General features: G+C 56.0%; 1 long non-coding RNA gene across 1 annotated transcript; it reads left to right on the top strand.

The window, feature by feature from the left end:
- The first annotated feature begins 9167 nt into the window (after positions 1-9167).
- LOC144335918 (uncharacterized) lies at positions 9168-11232 on the top strand. Its single transcript, XR_013407187.1, has 2 exons — positions 9168-9412; positions 10351-11232. It is a non-coding gene; the product is annotated as an uncharacterized LOC144335918 (long non-coding RNA).
- The last annotated feature ends 48 nt before the right edge of the window (positions 11233-11280 follow it).

Raw genomic sequence — 11280 nt, 5'->3', positions numbered from 1 at the left:
GTTTAACCATGACCAAAAAGGAGCTGCTGCAGTCTTGAACATCCAGGCCAGAGAGAGAAGCAGAAGGCTAAGTTCTGGCGTGGCTTGTCCACTTACCACTGAATGACCTTGAGCAAAGCCTGTGGCTTCTGTAAAACGTCAATAATGACAGCTTCTCTGTGGGAATAAATATTATTATTATTATTTATTTTTTTTTTTGAGACGGAGTCTCGCTCTGTCGCCCAGGCTGGAGTGCAGTGGCGCAATCTCAGCTCACTGCAAGCTCCGCCTCCCGGGTTCACGCCATTCTCCGGCCTCAGCCTCCCGAGTAGCTGGGACTACAGGCGCCCGCCACTGCGCCCGGCTAATTTTTTTTTCTATTTTTAGTAGAGACGGGGTTTCACCATGGTCTCGATCTGTTGACCTTGTGATCCGCCCGCCTCGGCCTTCCAAAGTGCTGGGATTACAGGCGTGAGCCACCGCGCCCGGCCGGGAATAAATATTATAATGATTATACAAATACTGAAATGTCGGTGTTCGTTAACATCCTCAGGTCAGTTTTTCTGAGGGAATACATCTCTACTTTTGGTGAAAGGTAATAGGAAAATTGGATTCAACAGGAAGTGTGCTTCACAGATAATCGATGAGGTGCAATTCTCCTTAGGCACATAGAGAAACACCTGACTTACTGCAAAGGAAAGGGATCGGGGGATCCCTTAGACCGTGCCACGCCCATCCTGCTCACCCTACCCTGTCCACAAACCGAAAGGAAGAAACAAAATGGTGCAAAATAACCACAAAACGTGAGAGAATTCAGGAAGTTGCACATTCTGGCTATGTCCCGATAGCCGTCAGGTAACATGACTCAGGGGGAGGATGAGCTGAGGCCACAGGGCTGAGGCCCATTTCCCAGGGGTGGGGGTGGGGGGTGGTCCCACAGCAGCCACAAAACTTCTGATAAGCTCTGGAGTCTCTTCCTGGTGTGGACACACATGCCCAGAGGCCAGTGAGGGGTGCTGGTGGCGATGTGGGGTTGGGAGCTTTCTGGGAAGACCTGCAGCAGCAGCATTGAGCCTTGTGAACCACAGGATCCTAAGAAAAGATTTGCGGAGTGGATGGGCTACGGCACTTCCCAGCAGAACTTCCCTTTTGAAAGCAGCCCAGTCTCAGAGCCACCCTCCTGCCGGGGCAGCCTGGCTGTTCCCCATCCACTCTGTTCCTTCCTCCCCTGAGCTTGAAGCTGGGAGGGCCTCAGCCCCATGGGTGCCACTCAAGGGTGGCCCAGAGGCTGGGCACCCAGAGCTGAGAAGCGGGATCAGGGCGGCGTGACTGTGGCCCCCCATTGGGACGAACAGCTTGACAGCTGCTGAGCACCGGATGGAAAGGGGGGGAGGCTGACCTCTCGGGGGAACCTGCTGCCGCTTGGTGCTCTTGCTGTGTGTACTTTGAGTTGTGTACTCAAGGTCTGAATGAGATTTGCAGGGGGAGGGGCATTAGGGAAGGACAAAGACTGGGGACTAGGAAGATCTCGCTTCCTTTCTTTCCCCAGGAGACTGGGTGAGACCAACTGCAAGAACCTGATGCTACCTGGGGACAGCCCACGCCCTGCCCTCCTGCCCATCTCTGGAGAAGCTTCCCCACCCCTCCTGCAGCCCCCAGAGGCTCAGGCAGCTTCAGTAACTCATGCCCTGGCACGTCCCGCGGTCCCCAGGCCATACATAGTCCACACCAGCTGGTCACGATGACTGGTAACCTGCTCTCCTGGTTGGTCCTGGGTGTAGTGTGGTCAAGATGAAGAGGAAGAGGAAGCCGTAGACAGATGTGTGGTGATCATAGTCAGAGGCCTGGGAGCCTCAGCGTCCCACAAGGTTTCCTGTCCACGATGCCAGTGCTCCATGCAGGCCCCAAACCCAAGCACGCCTGTAGTCCCGGCTACTCAGGAGGCTGAGGCAGGAGAATCGCTTGAACCTGGAAGGCGGAGGTTGCAGTGAGCCGAGATCGCGCCACTGTACTCCAGCCTGGGGTGACAGAGTGAGACTCCGTCTCAAAAAAAAAAAAAAAAAGAACACTGGCTCCACCTTGGCTCTGTCCCCACCCCCCAACCATCCCTGGTTGTCTGTCCCATAACTGGTTGGCCCCAAGGGGACACACTGTGACCCTAAAAACTTAGGGTGGCAGGGAGGGGAGTGAGCAGAGACTGGACAGAGTGGAGCTGGGGTGGGCCAGATGGTGAAACTTAGCCCTGGAACAGGCAGGTTGTGGGGAGGTGCTTGAGGCGGGTCCCACAGTCCTGCTCCTAACTCCCAAAGTGGCTGGAGCCAGGGGATGCCAATCAGGCAGTGGAACCCAGCAGCCAGGAAGGGGTGCAGTCTGCAGCCCCCTAAAGAAACTGCTCTCCTTGGAACCCTGGTGAAGTCTGAACTGGCTAGTCACAAGCAGCCCCTGTCGCCGTCTGATGGTGGCTGCTAGAGCTGCCCGCTTTCTTGGACAGGCAAATCAGTTCTTATCTCTGCAGGTCTGGAAGTGGAGAGGCGTCTGTATGCGGATCCTTCCAGACTCCCCAGCCAGTAGACCAGGAACAGGGGAAGGCTCCAGCCCCTTTGGAGGAGAATCTGAAGGCTCCAGAGGGTGAAGCCCTCCAAGGGAGAGGAGGAGTGGATGAAAAGAGAGGGAGAGGCAGAAGTCACAGGGGTGGCCTGGGCACAGTGGCTCAAGCCTGTAATCCCAACACCTTGGGAGACGGAGGCATGAGATCACTTAAGCCTAGGAGGTGGAAGCTGCAGACAGCTATGATCGTGCCACTGCGCTCCAGCCTGGGAGACAGAGAGAAACCCTGTCTCTAAAAAAATAATGAAAATGTTTTAAAAAGATGTCACAGAGGAGGAAATGGCACAGTGCCCAGCCTTCAGACCAGGCTACCCAGGAGGGTCCACGGGTGCCGTGGGTTGGCCTCTGTGGTGTCTTGGGCTCCTGGTTGGCAGTCGAGGAGACCCAGGGGACTCTCAATGCCCAAGAAGGTCTGTAGCCCTGAGGCCAAACTGGGACTGTCCAGCTGCCCCAGTAGCATAAGCAGGCTGCAGCACTGTGGCTCCACTGCCTGCCTCCGACGGACTGTTCCAGGAGAGGGGAGGGGCTGGGCTGCAGGCGGGGAGTTGCCTCTAGGATGGAGAGGGCAAAGGCAGGAACCTGGGTTTCACGCCTCCCTCCCCTCCCCTGAGTAAGGTTACATGCTTTACCTTAAGGCTCTAGGGTCAAGGGACACCGCCCCAGGGCTCCCAGCTGGCAATGACCCCTTTGTGAACATGTGTTTTGGCCATAGGTGCAGGAACCCAGGGTTGTGACTTTAAATACTGCTGAGGGCCCGGGCGTGGTGACTCACACCTGTAATCCTAGCACTTTGGAGGCTGAGGCAGGTGGATCACTTGAGGTCAGGAGTTCGAAACCAGCCTGGACAACATGGTGAAACCCTGTCTTTATTAAAAACTCCAAAAAAATTATCCAGGTGTGTTGGGGAGCGCCTGTAATCCCAGGTACTTGGGAGGCTGAGGCAGGAGAATTGCTTGAAACCAGGAGGCGGAGGTTGCAGAGAGCCTAGATCATGCCACTGCACTCTAGCCTGGGAGCAAGACTCCATCTCAAAAAATAAAAAATAAATAAATAAACACTGCTGAGATCTCTAGCTTCTAGAGAATAGGAGAGTCAACTTTTATCGTGGGCGGTTTTGGGGGTGTATTAGTCAGGGTTCTCTAGAGGGACAGGACTAACATAGATGTAGATATAAAGTGGGAGTTTATTAAGGAGTATGGACTCACACAATCACAAGGTGAGGCCCCACAACAGGCCATCTGCAAGCACAGGAGCCAGGAAGCCAGTCCGAGTTCCAAAACCTCAAAAGCAGGGAAGCTGACGCTGCAGCCTTCAGTCTGTGGCCACAGGCCCAACGCCCCTGGCAAACCACTGGTGTAGGTCAAAGAGACCAAAAGCTGAAGAACTTGGAGTCCAATGTTTGAGGGCAGGAAGCATCCAGCACAGCAGAAAGATGGAGGCTAGAAGACTCAGCCGGTCTGCTCTTTTCATACCTGCTTTTATGGTGCTCACCCAGATTGAGGGTGGGTCTGCCTCTCCCAGTCCACTGACCCAAATGTTCATCTCCTTTGGCAACACCCTCATAGACACACTCAGGAACAATACTTCGCACCCTTCCATCCAATCAAGTTGACACTCAGTATCAACCATCACAGGAGGTCAGAGTGTATGTGTTGGGGTGGGGACTCAGAGTGTAGCAAAAATAGCAGCGACCTGGAGAGAGCTCTGTGGGGTGAAGCAGAAGGAGACATAACTCCAATGCAGCTTCCCGGTCCCGCTGACCACATTTGCTTACACAGATTCTGGCGGAAGTCTCAAGCCTAGGTGCACATGAAAATTCTTCGGGGACCTTCGGGGGAGGGCATGGTGGCCCACACCTGCAATCCCAGCCAATCAGGAGGCTGAGGTAGGATGATGGCTTGAGCCCAGGAGTCCTAGACCGGCCGGGCAACATATGGAGACCCTCTCTCTAAAGAAGAATCAGAAAAACATCCATGCCTGAGTCCATGAGTGGAGCCCTGGCAGAGATTCCACACCCCGAGGAAGAGGGAGGGTGGGAGGGCACTGCAGTGGGAGAAAAGAGATTTCAGACACCAGACAGTGCATAGGAGGGGGTGGAGGAAGTGCAGAAGTCGGCTGGCCATTCCACCTCAGGGAGATATTCTCCAACCCCGGGACTACCTAAGCTCTCCACAGACAAGGAGGGGGTCTCTTCAGGGAGGACTCAGCATGACAAGTCCCAGCCTCCTGCTGAATCCTGCCCATAAAGTTGGTTCTGAAAGTGAATACATGAATGGATGGATGGATGGATGGATGGATGGATGGATGGATGGATGCCGAGAGTGATGAGGAGCATGAACTCTGGGTTTCACTGCCTGGTTTGAATCCCATCCCTGCCTCTGATAAGCTGTGTGACCTTGGCTGAGTTACTAACCTCTCTGAGCCTCAGCTTCTCCACCTGCAAAATGGGAAAAAAATCACACCACTCCACAGTGTCCACACTCCATAAATGTCGGGATTATTGTTATCTGCAGTCTTTATTATATCACCACCACCCTCCATGCTCACGGGGAATGCATGGTGCTGCGGCCTATGCCTCTTCTTCCCTATCCAGAAGGAGCAGAAGAGCCTCCTTGGCCTCACCCCGTCCATCACACAGCCTCCTTTCCCTCTTCTTTTTCCGTGCCCTGAGTGTCCCTGGCTCCCTTTCCCACCTGCCCCTTGTTATCCTGAGAGAGTCACATCTTTCAAAGGCCCACCCCTCACCTCCCCACCAGACCTTGTTCAGGGACCCCTACCTCACCCCTACATGACGTCACACTTGGATGGGCCGCCCCAAACCAGGGGACCAGGACGCATCCCCCAAGGTCTGCTGCTCCAACTGAGATCTAAGCACCACCATGCCCGCTGATGCCGCCAGGTGGCGCTCGGTGCCCAGGCACTGTCAATTTGTTCAACAAACATTAATGGCTGTCCCCGTTGAGCCAGGCACTGGGTCCAAAGATGGGGACATGAAGCTAAAAATACCGCAATATCTCCTTTTCAGGAGCTCATGGTTTCGTGGAAAACATGTAAACAAAGACGGGAAAACAAAGGATTGCCTTAAAAGGTGAGAGGCAGAAATCCCAGGGGCCTAGGTAGGAAGGCCCCCTTCTATCAGACGCAGGGAAATGGCAGGAGACAAGTGGCCCAGGGGTCCTGGACACCAGCCCCGTGCCTCCTTCTCAGCCCACTTTCTCACTCTCCCCTTTGAGGAATTCTGGAAGGAGGGTGAACAGAGCCCTTGAAAAATATGGAAAAACATCCAGCCTGTCCTCAAATGGGTCCTCAGTCGTGGGGGAAGCTGGGGAACCACAGCCTTAGATCTCTTGACTCTTCCTTCTCCTACCCCAACCCCGTACTACAGTCCCTCCACAAGGTCCCACCTCCACCACTGAAAAAGTGAGAAGGTGATGGCTTGAAAGGCCTCCCGGTCACTCAATCACCCAGCTCCTTCTCCCGACACCCCCAGGCAGTGGTGGAGGCAGCATTAACCCATCTCAGCCTCCCCTACAGTAGTGGGGCCCAAGTTTGGCTGATGTAACAAACACCTGGGGTACTGGCTGAGAATGCAGATTCTGGGGCCTGCCTCGGACCAGCTGAATCAAGAATCTCTCCAGTGGGGACTGGGAATCTGTCATTTAACAAACGCTGCCAGATGATTTCTAGAATCAGACAAGTTTAGGAACTGGAGTGCATAGGGGTTATGAGAATACCTGGCACTTCACTGGTGCCCAGGAGAGCACCCTCTTAATCTTTCTATGACCAAAGGAGAGAGTCCCCCACCTCAACCCAGGCCATCTCCCTGGTTTACTTTCTTTTTTCTTTCTTTTTTTTTAGACAGAGTCTCAATGTGTCACCCAGGTTGGAATGCAGTGACATAGTCTCTGCCCACTGCAACCTCCACCTCCTGGGTTCAAGCGATTCTCCTGCCTCAGCCTCCCAAGTAGCTGGGATTACAGGTGAGCACCACCACACCCGGCTTATTTTTGTATTTTTAGTAGAGACAGGGTTTCACCATGTTGGCCAGGCTGGTCTTGAACTCCCGACCTCAAACAATCCCCCTGCCTTGGCCTTCCAAAATGTTGGGATTATAGGTGTGAACCATCATGCCTGGCCAACCAGCCTCACTTTCAGAGCTGGGACACAGCTGTCCCCAGGTGACCAAAGTCCCCATCAGTGAACCCTCATCCCCAACACAGGGACATGAATACAGACACACGGATGGGGGTGTCTTTGCCCTTGTAGACCTCAGAGCAGGTCAGCATCTATGGACACCGTCAAGTAGCTGAGGAATTGTCACACACAGTGAGAGGTTCCCCTCAGAGACCCAACACACCCGGCTGCAGTGAGCTGGGGAGATAGAAGCCTCAGATTTGAGGAGGTGAAAGAATTGTGTGCCACACAGACTGGGATACTAGGAGAGAGATCAGTGTGAGAATCGATGTTAATTAGAATGATGGCACGGAGCAGCCTTTGATAAATATGGATGAAAACCTGATGAACGAATGAATTAATAAGCCAAATGCTATTCCCATGTCTGTTGCTGTCTGCCCCATGGGACAAGGCGTGTTTTATAACGATGAGCTACACTCGGAGAAACAGCACACCAATCTACTCCACGAATGTAAATCTAATTCCGCCTTCGAAGAATCATTTAGCAAGGCTGGGTGGAGGGTGGGCGCTCCAGGCCACATACATGCAATGAACACACACTCCCCACCCCAGCCTCCTTGAAAACCCTCCCAAGGAGAGAATGAGTTGAAAATCCAGGCAGGGTAAAAGTTGGCCCATCTTTCTCAGGGGGAGAGATGAGGAAGGGGAGTGTGGCTGAGAGTAGCTCCCTCTGGTCTTTGTGTGGGCTAGGGCAGGGACGTCGCAGGCCACTGCAGCTGCTGATGGAGGGCCACTGCTACCTCTGGCCCTTTTTCTTTCTTTCAGATGAACTTTTTTTAATTACGTAATTTATTTTCATGGAAAAGAGAGAAAGGAAAGAGAGACAGAAAAAGCAAAACAAGACAAAAAATCTTCTTGTCCTTCATCTGCTTGGTAGCTGTGGATTTCCATCCCCACACCCAGCCCCTTTCCCCCCTCCGCCGCCCCTGGCCAACCCCACCAATGGTCCACTTTAACATCTGCTACGGTGCCTTTTGTCTCTTTCCAGATTTCCTATGCAAATACAGCCAATTGTGAATACACAGGGCGAGGGGGACTACTAAAACCTCCCCTGTGAAGTCTGGAATTGGATTCTTCTGAAAATTCTGCTTTGCATGGCAGGATGGCATGCAGATGGGGGTTGGGGCCAACAGTGCCCTGCCCCAGCCCTCTCACGGCCCTCCTGGCTCTGATGACCGCCCCCAAATGGGCCTGGTGAAGGGACAGGGCGGGATCCTCCCCGGCTGGGACCAACTCCTTTTGTCTTTCCCACGCCCCACCCTGTGTGTGTGTGTGTGTGTGTGTGTGTGTGTGTGTGTGTGTGTGTAAGGGGTGGACCCTGTGGGCCAGGATGCCCTCTGACCTTCAGTCCTGACAGCCCCTGGGCTCACATGGTAGCCTCAGCCCAGCCTCTCCTGGGGAAACTCAGGCTGCCCATGGACACCCAGTGCCTGAATCTCTTTCTGGTGCCCCAGCTGGCCTGACTGCTAGTGACGGGCTTGTCCCCAGCATCCCCTGTCCCAGCACCCACATCAGGGTGGGGGGCACCCTATGGTGAGAAAGCCTGGCAGGTCACATGCTGCCGAAATACTGTCAGGTCAAGGGTCACAGTCCCTAGGCCGGCCTGAAGCAGCTGGCAGCGGCGGGGAGAAGGGGAGGCCAGCACCAGCGTCCTGGCTGCAGGGACCTCGGGCTCCCGGCCCCCAGGCCCTGTGGCTGCCTCAAATGCCCACCGTAAAACCCTCGGGGAGTGGGTCTCTACCCGGAGAGTTTGCCCCCAGGGGACATTTAGCCGTGTTCAGAGACGTTTGTGTTTGTACGGTTAGGGGGCTGACTGTGCTCCTGGCATCCAGTGGAGGGTGTCAGGGATAATATCCTGCAGTGCCCAGGCCAGCTCCACTACACAGCGATCCGGCCCCAAATGTCGCTGGTGGAGCCGAGGAACCCCGGTCTAGAGCCAGACATAAGGCAGCGGCAGGGCTCCCCGTGCCCTCGGCCCCACTACGTCCACCCGTGGAAACTCCACGACCCGGCGGGCCTCCGGGAGGGGATTCTTCCCTTGGGAAAAGGGGCCTGCTTCCCTGGCCTAACCCACCCCACCCCCGTCTCTGCGCTGGCCTGAGAGACACATGGATGAATGCGGCCCCAGCAATCCCCGGCGGCTGCGAGGCCCGGCTCTGAGGGCGGGGAGGGGCGGAGCGCGGCGGCCCGGCCCCAGGCTACAGCAGGCGCTGGGACAGCTGGCTCCGGCCGCCGCCCGGCGGCGAAGATCGGGTTGCAGGGGCCGGGGCGGGGCTTGAGGTGGGGCACGAGAGGCGGCGTTGGGTTGGCTCGAGCTGGGGTGGCCGGGCCCTCGCGGGAGAGGCACGTGGGCGCGCCTGCTGCTCGGGCCCACCCCCACCTCCCCCGACCCAGGTGCTTGCGGAGAAGTGGGCTGTGTGCGGCTGGGGTTCCGGGGCCCCGCGCCCTCTCCCAACCTGGTCAGATTATGACACTGGGTTAAGGACGGAGCGTAAAACCTTCCCTGGGCCCGGGCCTCCATGGCCCTCTCATGCCGTCGGTGGAGTTGGGGATGAGGCAAGCCACTGTCGCCTTTGGGTGAATCAGAAGAAGGAGCCACTTCCAGGCCCCTGGCTTGGAGGAGTCTGCGGGGGTGAGAGGTGGGGGGATGGGGCGGACAACCGGCTGGGACAGGCCCCACTCACCCCCGACGGGACCCAGCTTCTCTGTCCAAAGCACAGCCAGGCGGTGACCCTGTGTCCGCCCGGTTCTGCTCCAGACTTTGAGTCCGAACCTCTAGGGGTGTATCTGTGGCTTTAGGTCCCCTCTCCACTGCTGGGGACACGAACTCCAGGGCTTAGACAGAGCTGGAGACATCGGGGTGCATTTTACAGATGAGGAAACCCTTGTGGGGGTGGGGGTGGGGGTCAAGGGAGCTGTCCAAGGCCACAGAGCTAGCTGGAGCCAGGACCTGTCCGAGATGCCCTGCCCGCCACGAAGGTGCCGCTTGAGGAGGGGATGCCCGGGGAAGCTTGCTGAAGGCACCTGCCTGCTTAATCCCAAAACGCATTTGCTGGGACTCACATGGCCACTCCCACTTCAACCCTAAGGCCTGACCTGGCAAAGGAGGGCAGGGACCAGATCCCTCTCATCTCCACTGCCTCCCGTCCACCCAGTAGACAGTGGACTTTGCTGTCAGAAAGCAGTTCTGTCCCAGCTCTTCAGCCTAGCTTCCTAGACTTCCTGTGCAGCTGGTGACCCTCCTAACGCCTCTGCTAGCCCTTCTCCCCTGCCAGTCAGGGCGCGGGCACTGCCAAGGGTCTCTCTCCTTAGCATCCTCTTCCAATCGCGGCAACCTGCCAAGCCACCCACTCTGGGGACCCAGGGCATGAGGCAGCGCAGAGGGAAGGGAGGATGTGGCACCAGGAGGTGCCAAACTGAAATCTGGCTGGAAGACCTGCTTGTCTGGGCAGGAAACACTGGGCAGATGGTGCCTGGATGCTCTGCCTTGGCTGTGACTTTCATGGGGGTTACCTGGAGGGGACAGAACGCTAAACACAAACTCAGGAGGCTGGTACCCCCATTTTTCAGATGAGAAGACTGAGGAAGGACTAAGGGAGCTGCCGAAGGTCACAGAACTACTAACAGCCAGGATCTGAACCCACAGCCTCTGATTCCAAAGTCATATTTTCTCCGTGCTGCAGAATTGCCTCCTGCTACAAGGGCATGGGTCCCTGCTCCCCACCTCCTTCTCTGAGGGTACTGATGTCTCCCTTTCAATCCCCCGCACCCCAGAGGGACGCGCCGCTCCAGCCTCTGCCCATCAGCAACCTTTTCTCAAGGAGGATGAGGTCAGAGCCGCACCCCGAGCCCAAGGAGGATGAGGTCAGAGCACTCCCGGTCTGGTGCAGGTGCTAAATAATTCATGCAGCTGCTGTGAACAGGGGCTGCAGCTTCCTGGAGGGCCCAGAGTGGAGACAGCAGACAGGAAACACATTCTGGTCCCTGGCACCTGTGCCTGACCTTGGCGCGTCCTCTGGGGCTAGTGAAAATGCTGGCCTTGGCGAGAATGGCTTGGAGGGCCGACAGACCCTTCCGAGCAGCACCCCCACGGGACAGGCACTTAGCCTCCGTTGCTTGCTCTCTTCTATGAGCTGCGAGGGGCTGACGAACAAGTGCAGGGCCATGAGTAAACTGGAAAGTCAGGCATGGCACTCGGCAGGTCTTCATGGCCCAGGGGATTTATCAGCCATCCCTGGTTCTGGTATGCCTTTCTGTGCACTGAGAATTTCACCCAATAGGTGTCCTGGCTGCCTCTTCCAGCCATGCCAGGCAGCAACAGGGATACTATTGGGGTTGCCCCCCTCCCCACTCACATCTTGTGTAGGTGTCAGAGTTCTCTGGCCTTGACTGGTTGAGAGCTCAGTGGTTGTTGGAGGCCTGGTTTTCCCCAATAGAGAAAAAGGTCAGTTGGAATCAAACAGCCTTTGTTGGTATAAAAAGCAAGAGGACTAGCAGGGA

The sequence above is a fragment of the Macaca mulatta genome, chromosome 16 (assembly GCF_049350105.2).
Source record: "Macaca mulatta isolate MMU2019108-1 chromosome 16, T2T-MMU8v2.0, whole genome shotgun sequence".
NCBI lineage: Eukaryota > Metazoa > Chordata > Mammalia > Primates > Cercopithecidae > Macaca > Macaca mulatta.
This window is presented reverse-complemented; position numbering and strand designations above follow the sequence as displayed.